This window comes from Python bivittatus, unplaced genomic scaffold, assembly GCF_059951505.1.
Source record: "Python bivittatus isolate LINGU-HERP-01145 unplaced genomic scaffold, Pbiv_v1 ctg000020_np1212, whole genome shotgun sequence".
Taxonomy (NCBI): Eukaryota; Metazoa; Chordata; class Lepidosauria; order Squamata; family Pythonidae; genus Python; species Python bivittatus.
In genome coordinates this window covers 110090357-110109795 of record NW_028277030.1, presented here as the reverse complement: position 1 = coordinate 110109795, position 19439 = coordinate 110090357, and the positions used below count along the sequence as shown (strand labels likewise).

The 19439-nt window shown below is 37.9% G+C and overlaps 1 long non-coding RNA gene across 2 annotated transcripts in view; it reads left to right on the top strand.

Moving 5' to 3' along the window:
* The window catches only part of LOC112542243 (uncharacterized), a 54898-nt gene that overhangs the window by 16236 nt on the left and 19223 nt on the right, over positions 1-19439 (top strand). The gene's annotated exons all lie outside the window — the stretch shown is intronic.

The following is a 19439-nucleotide window of genomic DNA, read 5'->3' as shown; positions in this document are numbered from 1 at the left end:
AAGGGCAGAGGTGGGGGGAGATAGGTGGGGGAGAGTTGAAGTGCCTCTGCAGTTGTAAGTGTGGGCGGGCTGCCAAGTGCCTGAATTTTGATCACGTGACTGCGGGGGCACTGTAATGGTCATAATTTCGGGCACAGGTCATAAATCCCTTCGTTCAGCACTGTCATAATTTCGAATGGTCTCTGAACGAATGATCATTTAATGAGGACTACCTGTATTACAAAGGACAGCTAAAAGACGTGCAACATTGAGTTAGGGCTGATGGCTGTATGTTATATGCTCTGCACTTATTTTAATTTCTGGGTTCCTTTGGAAAACCTGCAGAATTTGGGGTAGAGGAGCTTTTGAATAGTCGTATAATTTTTTAAGTCTTTTTAAGGAACTTGTTTCTGTTTCCTGAGTCTTCCTCACTGTGTATCTGGTCTCTGTGTGAAATGCCACTGTGCTATATATGTCCTGCTGTGTGTGCTAGTAATACTGTCCCTATAATGAAAAATAGTTACCTGACTATTTCTTTTAGTTTCCAGGAGAATGACTCAGATTTTCAGTATAGGCTGGAAGCATCAGAATAATGTTTTTGAAAAGGTGAAGGAACCTAATATTTCTTCTAGAACAGGCTAGAAGAAGGGACTTTATGGAAAGGAAGGAATGGAAAAGGAAAAAAAGTATTGTAAATGAAATAGAATGAAAAAGAAAGGAAAGGAAAGAAAAATGGAATGAAAAAGAAAGGAAAGGAAAGGAAAGGATAACTCAACAAGTAGGCATTATTTTTGGAAGGAAATTTTCTGTTACAATTAAAACACCCTAACACTTTGCACTGTCAGCCTCAAACAATTGTGGGACTAGACCTTTATCATATAATAGTCCATGCAGGTTCTCACACATGAGCAGTTCCAAGTATTTCCCTTGGGCAAATGCGTGAGTGGAGAAATTTAAAGTGGGCAGTTGCTGATACTGGTTTGCAGAAATCAAAATTATCTTTCTACATGTGCCAGGAGTGTTCTGAATCATACACAGAGACAGCAGAAATATGTGAATTGGCATTATGCCAGTAAGTAATTGGAAAACTCCTGTAGAATTTGTGTGTGTGAAATTCCCACTTGATCTGGAAGCTAGTGTGTGTGAGTGAGTGTGTGTGGTACAGTGTGTTGGCTCATGGATTCAAAAGATCTTGAGCAAGTGTCCAAGATAACTGGTTTGACTTTTTTCAGCAGTTGCTGTAAAGTCAAGGAAAGTTTTAGAGCCTATGTATTGACTAGCTCTTACTTTGATTACTGTAAATAAAGTTCTCATCTGATTCCCATTTTCAGATCAGGGTGTCTTGTTGTGGACCTTAGGGAAGAGCTGAATATATTCAATATTGTTGCCTATTGAACTGATTTTTTAAATATATTGTTCTCTTTAATGCCTTAATTTTTGTCATTAGAAGATGTTACTAAATTGGAGCTAGATACCAAGTCCATAGTTACATGTCTTGGAGAGTTTAAAGAAGGAAAATGGATATTTATTCCATAGCAATCTTGTTTTAAATCTATACTAGCATTTCTGTCCCCTGGTTATCTCTCTTTGTCTCTCACATGCTGGTTTTTGTCCTCTGCACACATTTATTTATTTATTTAATCACATTTGTATAGCCGCCCATCTCTCATAGTGTCTCTGGGCAGTGTATATAATAAAAAAATATAAAAAACCATTAAAACAATCAATTTAATTAAACATTAAAAACAAAATGGTGAGAAAACATACAGAGAATATATTCCATTAGCTATCATACTACCATTTAGCAGGCTCCACTCTTATCATGGGATCCCCAAGCTAGTTACCAAGCCATGTTTGAAGGGCCTTCTGGAAGGCCAACAGGGTTGGGGCCAGCCTCACCTTGGGGTGAATGATGTTCCACAGGGTGTGGGCTACAGCAGAAAAGGCTTTCTTCCTTGGTCCCACCCAATGGCACTCCCTGGCTGACAGGACCCCAGCATGCCTCTCCTGCCAGACCTGATGAGACGGGTAGATATAATCAGGGACAGGCGATTCCTCAAATATCCCGGTCCCATGCCATGTACAGCTTTAAAGGTTATAACCAGCATCTTGAATTGGACCTGGAAGCAAACTGGCAACCAGTGCAGCTCATATACAAGAGGTATAACATGTGCATATCTTGGAGCACACATAACTGCCCATGTTGCTATATTTTGTACCAGGTGAAGCTTCTGGATACTTTTCAAGGGCAGCCCCATGTGAAGCACATTACAGTAGTCCATTCGGGAGGTGACTAGGGCAGGGTTCAGTTGAAGGCTGTTTTCCCTTGTCCAGACTCCCACAGCCTTAAGACACTGAGACACGACATAACAGCATCACTTAGCTCACCAGGGGCAGACATGTACAATTGGGTATCATCAGCATACTGATGATACCTCACCCCATGGTGATGCATGATCTCACCCAGTGGTTTCATACAGATGTTAAATAGGAACGGAGAGAGTACTGAGCCCTGCAGCACCCCACATAATAGGAGCCAAGAACAGGACTCCCAATCAACACCAGCTGGAATCAACCTCAGAGAAAGGAAGAGAACCAGCACAATACAGTGCCGCCCACTCCCAACCCCCAAAGCCAGTCCAGAAGAATACCATAGTCGATGGTATTGAAAGCTGCTGACAGGTCAGGTAGACCAAGGACAGATGCACTACTCCCATCCCGCTCCCACCAGAGATCATCCAAAAGCATGACCAAGGCCATTTCCATCACATTGACTGTGACATAGTGCTATGTTTTTGGGCTTAGCACAGTGTGCGAATTATTGTGGCTTAGTATTATGTAAAAACCAGAACATTCTGACTTACCCAACATATGGGTATATTTAGCATAGTTAAATATTTTGGCTTTTCACAATGTGCAAACCTAGCCAATGTGAAATTATGACTTATGTTAGCAAAAGACTCACATCATGGTTTATGTTTATTGACACACAACTGGCAAATCCCTGTAAGAGTTGCTTCCCTACCCTTTTATATAGAGTGCCTAACTCATAAATTCACTCCCTTCTCTGTTGGGTGTGTTGTTTTCCCAGAGGTCTGTGAACTCAGACATAATACATTATGCTAGTTTTGCTGGCAAACTAGCTTGAACTGTACTTTATGTGCAGGTTTGGGTTCAGACATTATCTAAATTATTGTCTATTTGAAACAAATTATGTTTTTGTGTTGAATTATAATTCTCTAAAAAAGCATTTGCCCTTTTTGGCTTCCCTGAATTTTTGCATACCTTTACTACTGAACGTTACCAGCTTTATGTGATATATGAAGGAAGTCTGAATGAACAAATAGCACCAAAGTTTGATGTGTATTCCATTTATTTCATAAACAGAATCATCCAGCATGGAACCACTTTGAAAAAGTAATTGCCCGCTTAGATTCAATAACTAGTTGTGCCATCTGTAACTGTAACTATTGCAATCAAGTGCTTCCTATAATTAGGGAGCCTTCTTTCTTATCACTTAGGGGAAGTATGATCCATTCCTTCATAGCTAACTACTTAACCTAAATGGTATTTGAAAGTTTTCTACTATAAATTTCCCACAATATTTCTGTGGAGTTTAGTTTGGACTTTGACTTAGCCATTCCAAAACACTGAAAGTGTTCCTCTTTGTTCATTATCTTACAGACTTGTTTATATGGTTGGGATCAGTGTCTTGCTGCTTAACACATTTGTGCTTAGCTTCAGCTGATGTATAGATAGCTGATATTCTCCAGTACAAAACAGAATACATGCTTCCTCCAGGGATGGCAAATTATCCAAGTCCTGAGGCAGCAAAGCATCCCCAAACCACGATGCTGATATCTCCATGCTTGACAGTTGATATGAGCTTCTTATTGTGAAATGCAGTGTTTGATTTTCACCAGATATATTTCCATCAGAGATTCCACCATGTTAATCCAGAATGTTCCATTTCTGACTCATCTCTCCGTAGAGATGATTCTGTGCTGTGCTGTGCTGTGCTGTGCTGTGCTGTGCTGTGCTGTGCTGTGCTGTGCTGTGCTGACACTGGGGAAGATTCACTCTTGTCCCAAATCCCTATTTCAAAACTGCATCAGCGCCTGCAGATTGGTGGAGCCCCAGAGCTTTAGAAATGAGTCTGTAACATTGTCCAGACTGATAAGCATCAATTACTTTTTTATGGAAGTCTTCAAAAATTTCCTTTGAGCAAGACATGATGAGAGTCTAGAATCTCTGTGTTGAGAACTTCACTCGGATAAGGGGATAATGTCTGTGAGATTTATATAGGGTGGAACTGGCTCAAATCAGCATTGATTGTTTAATAAAGTCACAGCTAGTCCTAGTTACTTAAGGAATTGAACTTATTGAAAGTGGGCAGAGATTACTTTTTTATACTAGCACATTGCATGCCAGGTTACTGTTTCTGAAATAATGAAGCAAATGTGAAACATTATTCAGACTCCCTTTGTATTTCAGCATGATTCACATGAAGCTCTGATAACATTTCATCTTAAAAGATTTGCAAAAATTCAGAAAATCAAAAAGGGGGAGGCAAAAACTTTTTAACAGAACTCTACTCCACAGTCATTTCTTATTATCTGTACTTGGAAGGTAGGCCATTAATTTGGCGTTGTAGGGCTGTTTAGGTTCTTAGCATAATACTAAGCCTGAAAGAACAAGTTGGGAAAACATGTTATCCTATGAAATTCTGGTGGTTTTTTTTTTTTTTTTTGCTTTATTGGTCATTCATCATTAATGCCATTGGAATTCTGGATAGCATGATATGGGGTTGAACTCAGAAAAGCAGTTGATTACATTAACTTGAACGGAGATGTGCCTCTAGCTGCAGTGTTTTATTAATTTTTATTAAAAGCTGTATACTGTAGATCTATTTCCCAATTTGTTACCTGTTCTTGTTTAATTGTAAGAATGCACAGATAAATGTCACAGAATTACTTCCAAGAGAATGTGTGATTAAAAAGTCAGATGAGGACAAAGATGTTGGCTCATTTAGATTTTAAAGAGAGCAGAGCACAGGGTTTGACACACTCAAATTTCAGAAGCTGTATGTTTATAATGAATATTTGCATTCATGCTTGAACTTTATACTCAGTAGTGGGTGGAAGAAGTCGTGGCCCCAGGCCACTGAAGTTAACTAAGCACTTTCTTGTGCCAACAAGAAATACTTCAGTCAGTTGAGAGGCAACAGTTTGTCATATGTTCTTTGTTTAGACCACTTTGGGGAAGCATGTTGAAACTCTCCATGACTGAAAGAACCCTTTTAACTTCATGCAAGTGTATAATTAAAGTATTTTTAAAATTCCCTGAATGGTAAGCATGTTAGGTTGTCACTTACATGTTCTTAAATAAGTCCAGTTCATTTGAAAAATTAGAATAATGACAGTATCATGATAAAAATGCTCTTCTAACAAATTAATTTATGGATGAACTACATAGCTAACATGGTATTACAGATTTCATCAGAGCCTGTCTTGCCACTAAAAATCCTTTAGTGCTGTCAAGGATGCAAAACAAGGGTGCAGCATAAGAAATTGAACTGTATCTGATCATGTGCTACAGCAGAATAGAGGACTGGCCAGGAAGGGTTTGTTTTCTGTCATGGGGCACCACAGCATAAAAAGAGAACAGAGTATCTTTCTCTTAAGTTTTTGTATTACTGTGTTGATAAATTGAGGGTTAATGGAAAAGGTAGAGATAGATAAAATATATATTACTTGATCAAACTTGCCAGGTGGAGGGGTTGTGGCTTAGTGCACCCATCCAGATCACGTACCTATAAAAGTACTGACAAACAAAAATGTTATAAATAAATGAGAAATTATATTGAGCTTTTTATGTCGATGAAGTTGTAATGCTTATGACAGGAGTTACATTGTCTTTTTGTATGGCAAAAATCAGTTGGATCTTTTGGTTCTTCCCTCTGCAAATTTGGATACAAGTTTGGGAGCCAAAAACATTTGACAGACTTACAAATCTTAATTATCTAATATCTGAATTGCTTTTTGTCTCAGTTGAATAAGATTATACAATTGGATGGGCATGCAAGATTCAGCATTTTAGATCGCACATACTCCAAGGAAGCTTTATTCCCTCTGGCATAATTTTTTATTGAATGCTTTTCACTTTCTTTCCTAGCTGCTATTTACTGCAGCTTCTCAATTCCATCCATTGTGGGAGTAAACCCAATTCCGCAGAGGTTTTTGTTGTATGGCTCTTTGTGAGGGTTGGCTTAGTTCTTCTTTTACTCCCACCTTTCAGCTGGTTGAGAAATAAATTTAATGCAGGTATCAGAATCTTCAACAAGAGACAGGAACTTGATCACTGAACCCAACTATTTATCATTGGAGTTCAAGATTTATGTGCTTCTTATCCATACTAAATTAATCCAAAAGTGGGTCACAATGAATATTCATTTTTCAAATTACATATGTTTTGTGGAGGGGGAGTAAAGTTAATTACTATATTATTGGTTTCAAATAGGACAGAATCATATACTTCAGTAACTAGTATACAAAGAACTTAGTATAGCAAGGAAATAACCTAAATGTAATTCATAACTTATTTATTTATATTTATATTCTAGCTTTTCTCCAAGAGCTCAAACTAGTCTATGAGAGGATTTCCATTTGTTTTATCCCAACAGCAACAAACCTGTGAGGTAGATTGGGCTGAGGGATAGAGTGACTGGCCCAGTGTCACTGAACAAAAATAGATTTGAATATTACAGTAACTATGAAGCCATTCTGATTCCTCCATACTTGTTAAGTTCTTCAGAATCACTAATCTAGACTTGCTGTGCTCCAGTCTGCAGTATATGATTGGCTTAAATGCAAATTGTAAAGGAAATAGGTCTTCTCAACCAACTGGAATATTCACAATTGGCTCCTTCTGCTCTCCCCCAGGATACTGTGGCAACAATAAAAAGGAAGTCTTGGTGAGAAAACAGTGATGGTAAATTCTCCCTCCTTACTCTTCTAACTCTTGTACTTGCTAGCACTGCTTTTTCATGAGCATGAATGCTGAATGTATAAGGAACAATTCTTAACAGTTAAATTTGATAGAAAAGATGGCAGGAATAAGGCTACTCTCAATCAGAAATAACTCAAGCTATGGTATAATACAGTTTCACTCAACCCAATGTCAGCTTAGCTAGTCCCTTGATTATTTGGTGACTTAGAATGAGACTGCTGTTTCCAAGAGCAATTCGCTCCTGAAAATAGGACAAGAACCAATAGGTAGAAGCTTTATAGAGGGAGATCCAAACTTGGAATAAGGAGGAGTTTCTTGACCACAAGAGCTATTATGCAGTGGAACAGCCTGGCTCCTGGAATCATCACTGGAGGTTTTCAGGCAAAGGTTCGACAGCCATATATTGAGATGGTCTGAGGATTCCTTCCCTGGGCATGGAGTTGGATTAAAAGACCTCCAAACCAATGATTCTATGGGAGAAATAGCTAATACCAAAATCAGATGCCACCCATAGAATAATTTTATAGTGGAGTAGTGTTTGTTGAATTTATTTAATAAATAATAATAAAAATATTAGAAATTATAAAATTGAATTGTGTCCATTGGTGGATTAATGGCTGTTCTCAAATTAGCATATTCTGTCCTAAGAGAATGGAGTGCATTATGGTGTGAATGTTTGTATTATGGGTTTGAAACATTGTTTCATGAGGTCAAATAAATGCTTATTCTTTTCTTTGGGAATAAAAATTTAAAATTTAAATATGAACATTTTTAGGAAGGGCTCATGACACATCCTTTTATACTGTGTACGCAAGTTGGGATGTTTTGGACCTACTAATTCTATAAATGCTTTCAAAATTATGTGGCTGTATAGGACTTAATCCAAATCTAAAGTAGATAGTAGAATCCAAATAAGAAAGTGGACAATAGCATTTGAATGTGTGATATTTCTTCTGGCTTGAATACTTTCTGAAGTAGAAAACCAACATTTTGGAGGAAAAGCAATTTGAATGATGTCTTCTGCTGTACCCTGAAGTTTGAAGTTCATCATAGCACCTCGTTCTCTTGTAAACCCAGCCTCTAGCTTATATGTTTCTATTCAGCAGAATGGGTGTTTCTGTGATCTGCTGTCCCATCTAGCTTCCAAATAAGTTCTCTGGTCTGTGAAATACTTCTTCATGCTTCTTTAAAATCTGTAGCCCTTTCTGCAGGTTTAGTGGGATCAGATGGGAGTAATTGTATTTTTGAACTACATCCAAAGGTTTTGCTTTTCATATAATTAATGGTTTATCAAAATATTTCTTCATCCTTGCCAAACCTTATGACTTCTGTAGAAGACTTTTTTCTCCCTCCAAGGTAAAAAATGCTTGTTTCTGGAAAGGATCTTCTGGTCTCCCCCTCTTCCTTCTTTCTTATCTGAAAAGCTTGTTTGGATAGGCAGATTCAACTTATTTCAGTAGTATTATGTAGGATGGGCTCATAGAAAGACATTTTAAACATTTATATACATGTTTTAAACATGCATATAAATGTTTTAAGCATTTATATTCTGAGCATATTGAATACAACTAAGGATGAGCTCTTACATAGGTTAATAAAACTAGAATTCTTATGTCTTTTATGTGCCAGGTATATATATAATAAAATATAAAATCTCTTGTGCCAATTGCCATAAAGACTAGACCTGTTCTAGATGTAAATGTAGCTTAATATACAAAGATACCAGCTTCTGAAGTGTTAGAAGCGAGTAAATTTTAACAGAGGGAAAGAGTCAAACAATTGGCATAAGAGTCCAGATGGACTATCCATGGCCCAGGAAGGATGTTACTTAATTCCAGAGAAGCTGTGTGCCCTGCTCTCTTCAACTGATGCCAGATACAAAAGTAGTCCCTTTCCCAGAATGGATGTCTTTTCCCTGTTTTATTGCAAAATATCCCTCCCTGTAGTTTATTGGAACAACTTGTGACACAGATTTTGATCTTGTATGTCCATTATGTGCAGACATCTAAAACTTTGAATCCACTTAGTACTTCTTTATTGGACTTGCAAATCATGATACCAACAGATACACTGTTATTTTGATTATGCATTCAACTGCAGCTCTAATTATTTCTATTATCATAATTGCCTTAAAGCTTTTTCATTGTTATATATGCAGGAGGAAGACAAGCAGCAAGGTTGATGGACTCAGTTACTGTGGCAATGGGTATACTTTTGGAAGAGCTAAAGTACTAGTACTAAAGGATAGGGAGAGATTGTCATGGAAAAAATCAATCTGTGGTTAAGATTTCACACAACCTGATGGCACATAATCAATAATGCCAAAGTCCAGTTAATTAGAAGATTCTGATCTTCCCCTTTGTTCATAGCCTGTTACATTTTTCTCATGTGTGGAGGAGGGGATAGCAGGATATGTGGAGAACAGTTGAATTAGATTTATACATATGTACTTAGCATACGACTGTTTGGGAGTTCCAAAATGAATATATTCTTCTCTTTTTTCTACAGACATTGAAATATGAGAAGAGTTAATATTACAGAAAATCTGGTCTTAAAGTGTTCGTGTGTATTCCCAAAAATTTCTTTACACGTTCATTTTGAACATTAGTATTTATATAATTTTAGGTCTATTTTCTTGATTCTTCCCTCTAACCTAATCAGATACGCTTGGCTAGTAAAAGAACTTTTGTTTTGATATTTCTATAGGATTTAAAATTAACAAAGCATATTCATTATGTATATTTACTAAGTACATACTAAATCGCAATTAAGTTTAAGGCATTGAGCATTTTTCAGGGAAAAAAATACATCAGTCTTTGTTATAATATAATCTGTGATCAGTAACTTGAACTGTGTTGAAATTTCTCTAGTATCTTCCAGATGTTTTGAGTGACAGTTCTGTAAGCCCTAAGCAGCATCCTAGTGATCACATATCATGGTATTTATAGTCAGAAGCATCCAGAGCATTATTTTTGTAATCAATATCATCTGTAATTAAATATGTTTTAATGTAACATTTTTAAATATATATTGTGATTGGGTCATTTGCATCTACCAAATGTTCAAACCTCATTTTTTTTAAAAAAATGTACATTGGATGGACCACATTGTTCTTATGGAAACTAATATAATATAGCCAAAATTAACGGAGAGAATGCAATGGGGAGGTATGTGTTAGCTGGGTTTCCATTACACAAGAGTCAGCAATTGGGAAATAAACCAGATGAAAATTTTAAAAGGAAGATATTATAAATGATTTTTTGTGCTTCCATGATTAAGTTAAGACTTAAATTCTGAGGTGATGTTCTCCCATTATTTTTGTCAATTAATTTTTAATTTTTCTTGAAATGTTCACAGCATTTTGACAATTCAATATCCAAATAATTTCCTTTTTCCCCCCAATTTTGTAGCTAGTGGAAGATGGAGTTAACTGAGTTAAACTTACCATGCTTGTGAGGAAATTACCAAGGAATTGTCTGGAGACCACTAATGCCATTCTGTAGATGAAGTTAAATGTAGCCTGGCTTGGAAGTGGGACAGAGTACCCATTAGAGAATGGTATATATAAAAACTACTCTTAAATTTCTTAGAAAAAGCTTTTAAACTAGGCCTATTTAACTGTGACATTCACTCAATTAAGCAAATCCGTGCTGTTTACTTTTCCCCAGAGGAGTTGTTTTTTAGTTTATTCAGTGTAATTCTGTTTTCAAAAAATAATTGTATGCACCACCTTTAGTAATCAAAAAAGCCCCCAAGTAGTTTATGATATCAAAATACTCATGAAAAACGTTTTGTATGTTTACCACAAGCTCCAGTAGCCTACATATATTCAAAACGGTTTCTCTCCATTTTTTATTTAGAAGAACGTTTTGTTGAGCTAGTATCATAATCCCAACCTGGAAAGATCAAGCAAGTTTTGGAATTCATTGGCAGATCACAGTCCCACTAAGGCTTGTATATGGTCCATATCACAAATTGGTTCATTTGGAAACTGGTTCAGAATAGCTACAATTTGGCAGGCTCTTCTCCAGCGAGGCCAACGGCTAAGCTAGTATAAAAATGGATTCTTTCCGATAGACAGTGTGATCTTTCCAGGTCAGGATTAAAATATTCAACAAAACATTATGGCTTCATTAACCCTATCTGGCTTATGGACAGAGAATTTAGATCCTAGCACTGCCAGTCTCTCAGCTGCCTGTGCAAACATTCCTCTTATAATGAATACAGTCTAATTTTTGTTAAAGGCATTATCCATAGAATCATAGACTACCAAAAAGCCTGAAGCTGAAAAATGCAGATAGAAGGTATTTTCTTCCCTCTCTTTTTTTTTTTAACAATAAATACCTTTTTACCTAGCATTAATTTGAAATAATAGAACACAAAATTCCAGTGCTATCTGAGCACTGGCCATGAATAGGTCACATGAGAAATACCTGGTAGTGTTATGGTTTTCATAGGGCCCTAGAGCTAAAAAGAATCCTTAAGACCCTTCCCCATGCAAATCTGTAGCCCTGTTTAAAGTACTCCAGAAATATAATCTGTAGGAATTTTCTATAGGCAAACAGATTAATAATAGCATAGATTAAATCAGCCAAACCTGGCAACCTCCAGATGTGATGGATTTCAGTTCCTGTAATTCCTAGCCAGCATGGCCAAGAATGATAGAAATTGAAATCCCAATATACCTGGAAGGTACCAGGTTGGAGAAGATTTATTTATTTATTTATTTATTTATTTAATTTGTATAGCCACTCATCTCAAACAAGCGACTTTGGGTGGTGAACGATCTTAAAATCAATTAAACCAATTAAAAACACAATGCAAAAATAAAAATTAAATACATATAGCAGCCGATAAATATTATAATCCATAGGTTGTATAATATGTATATGTATATATTATTGTGTGTGTGTATATACATTGTGTAATATGTACAATACATAGACTGTGTACATGAAGGCTTTCCTGCTGCTCCTTCTAACCCCTTAGATATATAATTTCCCTCTTTTTGTCAGTTATAGTTCTGCTTTCATTTTTTGCTCTTAATTTTTGAGAAGTGAACTTTCCTATAGACACTTTTGGCAGTCTGTTTACTTGTGGATTTCAGAGGGAATGATTCCCAAATGGAGGCTTAAAATTGTAGGTCTAGGAAGAGTGGACCAGTAGGAGAGCACATTCTGACATTTGTATAGCTGCATGTAGATTGTTCTGGCAATCTTTTTTTTTTTTTTTTTTTAAGTGGCCTTTATTTGGACATAATTTAAATGACAAAAATGGTTCAATAGGAGTTTGTGCCAGGTAAGTCTACAAATTAGCTTGCTGCAATACAGATGCATCACTCTCTGGACATATCTGATAAACCCAACCTTCTTTCTGAGATTGGAGTTGGGGAAGTATTATCACTGATTCACCCTGGATTCCTAGGCATTTCCAAGCTAGTGATCAACCTTGGCTGTCCAATTAAGAATGAGGTGGGAATGGGGAGATAAATTGTCTGGGAAGCTATAAACATTAACTGTTTACTGTACTTAGTATTATTATATTTAACTTACATATCCAGAAGAGCATGTGTTCTCCCTCTCTCTCCCTCTCTCTCTCTCTCTCTCACACACACACACGTACATGCACACTCCTCTTTTTTCTTTTATTTATTTCTTTTCTTTTATTTATATTGGGTTAGATGGAAGAAATAATAATAACCATACTGAATTATGTTGTTCCATGTAACCCAAGACTGAATTCCTACTGAATTCATCTTGAGGAACAATGAGCCAAATGCTTCTGTTTGCAAATAAGGGTGGCATTATGGGGATATCAAGGGCAACCCCTAAAGGTTTACCATTCCTCTAAATACCATTGTAAATGATAGCTGTGCACTTATCCTCTGCTTTCTTAATGTACTTCAGAAGAATTTCCAAGTAGGGAGATTTCTTCTACAGCCAGGCTTCCATGCTTTCATTCACAGGGAAAGTGTATCAGCACACAGATACATTCTCACACGACATTAGAAGAAAGTATATGCATCAGTGGGAATGAAGCAAGTTACCCTATCCATATCTAAATTATTTTCAAATATGATAGTTCTCCCCGTGCAGCAGTATTTTGTATGATGTTTGTTTTTCATATTAGGCTGCTTTTAGAAATGAGAGATTCAGTATCTCTTAAAAATGCATACGGTTTCTTTAACAGCTTTTTGAAAATAGGGCATTGATTATCTAGACTAAAAGTTCATGATAACCAAGTTCAGTTAGACTTACTCCTAGGTTAAGTATGTGTAGAATTGTCACTATAGGCATGATGTAGCCTTTAATTTTGTGTGTGTGTGTGAGAGAGAGAGAGAGAGAGAGAGAGGCTTTCATTTTTATAATTTGGTGCTGGACTTTCTTTTGTAGGAGTTTAATTCTTGATAGATGATACCCTGAAGTAGGGCTTCATGGGCACACCACTCATTTTAACAGATGAAAATGTGACTGTGAAATATTGAGATGGGGAAGTTTCCTTGGGTGGTCCCCCATCATGACTCCAAATGAAAAAATCTGTCCTGCCTTAATCAAGCACACAGTGGTGGAGTTACAGCACTTGCTGTGGGCTAAGAATGAAGTTATCCAGGGTAGAGTGGAGACCAGGTAATATAAACAATGTTTTGTAATGTTTGCTTACTGTGGATACTTTCCAGCAGCTGCAACTGAGCCTTCTGATTAAGAGCTGTAGATGAGATTGTGAATGATCCCTTGTGTGCATCATTTTTCATATTTGGGTTTTGAAGCCCAGCATGCACACTCTCTTCTGAGTTGCTGCTTCAGACTGTGCTCTATATAAAGTAAAAGAGTTAATTCTAGCATTCTTCCTTGCAGTAGGTCTGCAGAAAGTATTGAGGGTTTTTTTTTGTTTTGTTTTTAAAACAAGAGGTAGCTGTTTAACTGAAGAGCTGTTTAACAAACATATCCCTTAGTCTAAATTTGAATACATGCAGATTGTATTATTCAATAAGTTTTTGGAATGATAATGTTTCTTTGGTGTAGAAAGTATATGTTTTAATAAACCAAGATTACCATTGGAAAGAATGTGCTATTAATATTCTCCATTTGTTTAGAAATATGGAATATACAATGTTGCTTGTTAATAGAGTTGCATCCTACAGCATAATAGAATTTTCCTTGTTTTCTTCCGCTTGTATCACCCTGTGTTTCCCTAGGACTGCTCCAGAAGGTCCCTGATCCATCAGTGCGGCCTGTTATATTCATGGAATCATTTGGATACAACCCATAGTAATTACACCAAGCCACAGTGGCTTAAATGAAGCAAGTCAAATCCCATTAGTACTGTAGAACACTCAAAAAGATATTGTCATTGGCTTCAACTGACTACTCCTTACTTTAGTTATTTATTTTTAGAGAGAGTGGAAGAGGCAGTTGTTCCTAATATGCGAAATACCTGCTAACCACAAATATAGGCTGGAATAACTCCGCTTCACCACTTTTAAATCACCATTTTCAATTCAGAGGAACAAGGCACTGTGTGGGTGGCACAAATAATGGAGTACCAGATCTAGGCTGCAAAAATCTGGATAGCCATTGCATAGCAGCAGAGGGTTCATGCTTCTGTATCTCTCTGCTGTCATATAGTGGTTATCTGAGTTTTTGCAGCCATAACACAAAACCAATGTTGATTTCAGTTTCAGCCTCTTATTCTTAGTACTTAAATTTTAACTCTGCTTTTAAAACTTAACAACTTTTACAGTCAGTCATACTTAGTGTTATATTCTCTTATGTTGCAACTGGGGTCTTACTATGAAATCGAAGAATGAGTACAGGAAGAGATTAGAAGAAAGAGCTGCCCCCTAGTGGAGAACTGAGAAAAAGAACCCCCTCTGGAGTGTCTCCCTGACCAGAAGTTTACCTGTTATTTTTTATACTGAGATTATTCCAAAGAACAAGTTTGTCATGTGGGTAAGGGTCAGAATTATACTTCTGCCACAACATCTTCCAAATGTACCTTGTAGCCTCTAATGCAGAAAACATAACAGAGCTATGGCTTTTAAAAAAGCACTTTGATGAACTCATTAATGGAAACATAGATGTCATGGTACTTTAATGTCATGGATGGGGGTAGGGTACATTATATAAGTTCAGTATACTTTGAATATTGTTAATTTGGCCATTCATATCTTGTCTGTCTGATTTGCCTCAAAAGGCAAAAAGAAAAATAACTATTGATGAATTACTGTTTGGGGGGTTTGTGAATATACATCTTGTTCTATCATATGGTGCAGAGGAATAATTGCTTTCTTAAAAATGTGCTACTTTGGAAGACAAAGAACATACACCTTGGTTTAAACATGTAGAACTGAGACTGCCTTATATTGCAAGTGCCAAGGTTTAGTAAAATTCTGGCATTAGATAAGATTTTTTTTCAGATAGAATAAATGTCCGGTAATTGCTAATCAAGCATGCAATTTGCTGCTTATTTTTCTAGGTTTTTATATTGATGACTTAAAAAAAATAACTATCAGGGACGTTGCACATGTTAACTCTTTTCTATATGTGAAGCATGACCATGTGACAGGGGTACCACATAGATTATTGCATTTGGTGGTTTGCTTTTGTTTGTTTCAAACTGAATAATGTAAAGAGATCTTTTGTATTCTTTGGTGTGAAGCTCACACAAAATAACATTTCCTGCAGAGATGAGCAAAATATCCCAAGTGTGCAATAGCGGCTTTCAGTTTCTGGGTTCAAAACAAAATCCCCTATATTCCAGAGTTTTGTCCTAAACTTGGGAAAGAATTGCACATTTTGTTCCACATTTGTAGTGTTCTGACACCCTGCAATTGTTGTTGTTTAACTTCTCCAAGCCAGGAAGACTTAAAATGGTTTAACCCACAAAACAGGAGGTACAGGTTCCATCCCTTCTCCCATTATCTGAAAAGGGTGTGGGATGAGGGAAAGTCAATTAAGTAATATTGGTGCCCATCTGTTAGGTATGAGGACATTAGAGTTCATGGCATTTCCTGTATGTCTCTTGTGTATTGTGCTTTATGCAGATTGCCAAATGTAAATGTGACTTTGCTTTGTTGAGTTTCCCAGGCAGTTTGACAAATTCAGAAAATAGGTATTGTGCATATGCATTAGGAAGAAGTCTCAGGAAAGTATGGTTTTGCTGCGGTTGTGTTATTCACAGGCTGTGTGGAAGTAAAGCCCTTGCTACTGATTCTTTTCTGGGCTTAGTTCTGTGATAGTGCTAGCAGCCTGCAAAATGCATGCATCCATTAATATCCATAGGATTTTGCTTTTTTTACAAAAAAATCCCTTTTTTTCTATAATTTCGGTGGATAGAGAACGCTCCGAATTGATTAGTGGATGTATTTTTGCAAGAGAGCAAAGAATTTCCTATCATTCCCTATAATGAAACACTTAAAAGGTCTCAAATTTTGTTTCTCCAAATTTAATATTATGTTCTGTATTCAGGACAATTTTTTTCCTGTGTACTTTCCTATTCCAACAGAGCTATTTTTATTTTACATACACAATTGTATATGCTCTTCAAATAGATAGTAATACATGTGTCTCTTTTGCTATGCATATAGGTTCTCACTGCATTTATGTACATCACAACGTATGTTCTTTTTTGCATTTGAGTTGCATGCAGTCTTATAAGCTTAAAAAGGGCTCAGCTTAATATTTTTCATCAGGTTGGAGAATCTCAATTATCCCAAATTGACAGATTACAGAAATATGATATAAATTGCTTAACAATATACAAGCATTTGCAGAGATACTGAATAGGACATTCTATGGTTTGCTAATCTATGAGAAGTTCATATGTCTTGTTTTCATGTTAATCTCACAGAATGCGAAAGAGATTACTTTCTCTGTTTTTCTTGAACTTGCATTTCCATGTACGCTGCATAAGAGTACATAGAACACAGATTTCAAAAGCGCTCAGTTGGAAACAGGGTCTCCATTTACAAGTTTGAACTTAATCCTGGTAGAATTCTGAGAAGCTCTGTGATCTTATGGCTGGTGTGGGTCTTCCGGGCTGTGTGGCCGTGTTCTGAAAGTTTTGTTTCCTAACGTTTCGCCAGCACCTGTGACCGGCATCTTCAGAGTGCAGGAGCACAGACAGGAGCAGTTCTCTCTGTGCCCAGAGTGATGTGACCCTTTTGTGGGTATTTATAGAAATCTGGGGGAGGGGAAGGGGGGGATTGGGGGTGTGGGGGAGTTGGGTTACTGAGTGGCTGCTTGTTTTGGTGTCAGAATCTGTGTGTATCTTCCTGGGGATTAGGCAGGGTTTTTTCTTCTATTGAATTGTTAACGAGGGGCCGCTGGGGGTGATTAGCAAGTTCATTGTGTGAACTGTTCACACGTCCTGGTGGTTGAGCTGAGTTCGCTGACCTTTTGCAGGCTGTATTTTTCAGGATTGGTAGCCAGGTTTTGTTGATTTTTAGACTCTCCTCTTTTTTATTGAAACTGCTGGTGTTTGTGAATCTCAATGGTTTCCCAGTATAGCCTGGTATAGTGGCTGTTGGTGTTGTCCAGTATCTCTGTGTTTTCAAATAGGATTTTGTGTCCAGTGTGCTTGAGAGCATGTTCAGCTACTGCAGATTTTTCTGGTTGCTGTAGTCTGCAGTGTCTTTCGTGTTATTTTATCCTGGTATGGATGCTGCGTTTTGTGGTCCCGATGTATACTTGCCCGCAATTGCATGGTGGCGCAAGGGCTTAATGACGCTGGAATGGTCGGTCAGAGATGATCGGCCCGCTAGCGGTTCGAGCCCAGCTCCGCGGGATAGGGTGAGCTCTTGTCCCTTGTCCTAGCTCCTTGCTAACCCAGCAATTCGAAAGCTATTCCATCTGCGAGTAGATAAATGGGTACTCCCGTTTAGATGGGAGGAACCGGCGATGTTGTGTGAGGGAGAAAAAATACCGCTGCTGGCTGAACCCCGAAGGCAGCTGGCAAGAGCGACGAGCGATGCGAGCAGCGAAAAAAAGATCTACGGAGGAGGAAAGCCCGGATGGCCCCCTAGCGACCCCTGCCGGTCACACAGTGTAATTGTATAATTGTATTTCATATGTACTGTACTTTGTGAGCCGCCCAGAGTTCCCCATTGGGGGGAGATGGGTGGACAATAAATCAAATGTAATAATAATAATAATAATAATAATAATAATAATAATAATACTCCTGCGGCGGTGAGGGGATCCCTTTTGTCTTTTGCTGATTTTAGCACTTCTTGTACTTTTCTGGTGGGTCTGAAGATTGTTTGGAAATTGTGTTTTTCCATCAGTTTTACCATGCGGTCTGTGACCCCTTTGATGTAGGGCAGAAATACTTTGTTGGTGGGTGGCTGTTTTTCTTCTTCAGTCGCATGTTGTTTTCTTGGTTTGATGGCTCTTTTTATTTCATTCTTGGAGTAGCCATTCGCTTGTAGGACCCAATTAAGGTGGTTAAGTTCAGAGTTTAGGAATTGGGTTTCGCAGATCCGATTGGCACGATCCATGAGGGTTTTGATAATGCCTCTTTTCTGACGTGGGTGGTGGTTGGAGTTTTTGTGCAGGTACCGGTCTGTGTGGGTGGGTTTTCTGTAGACTTTGTGTCCTAATTTGAGGTCTGGTTTGCGTATGACCAACGTGTCTAGAAATGGAAGTTGGCCGTCCACTTCTTTTTCCTTGGTGAATTGTATATTGGGGTGGACGCTGTTTAGGTGGTTCAGGAACTTCTCTAGGTCTTCTTCATCCTGACTCCAAATTGCGAAGGTGTCATCCACAAATCGGAACAGACTGTTGGGGTAACGGGTGCAGTCTCTAAAGCCCGTTTTTCAAAATGTTCCATGTAGAAATTTGCTACGACTGGGCTCGGGGGGCTTCCCATGGCGACACCATCCATCTGTTCGTAGTACTCATTATCCCATAGGAAGTAACTGGGCAGTGTTAGGCAGTGCTGAAATAAAGCTGTGATGTCTTCTGGGAAGATCTGTTTGATGAGTGCCAGGGTGTCCCTCACTGGTACCTTGGTGAACAGGGAGACCACGTCAAAGCTGACCAGTTTGTCCGTGGGGTTGAGTTTCAGGGTGCTGATTTTGTCGATGAAATGTCCTGAGTCTCTGATGTGGGCTGGAGTCTGTCCAACGTGGGTCTGTAGAAGGGTGGCCAGATGTTTGGATAATTCATATGTCAGGGAGCCAGTGGCGCTTACGATGGGTCTGAGTGGGATCAAGTCTTTGTGGATTTTGGGGAGTCCGTATAGTCTGGGTGTAAGGGTTTCTGTCTTGCATATGTGTTGAAGTACGTTGGGGTGAAGGGAGGAGCTCCTCGTCAGGGTGTTGGTTTGTTTCATGATTTTGCTGGTCGGATCCCGTTTTAGTTTTCTGTATGTGGTGGGGTCTAGTAGTTCTCTAACTTTGTCTTTGTATTCATCTGTTTTCATAATTACCGTGGTGTTGCCCTTGTTAGCCG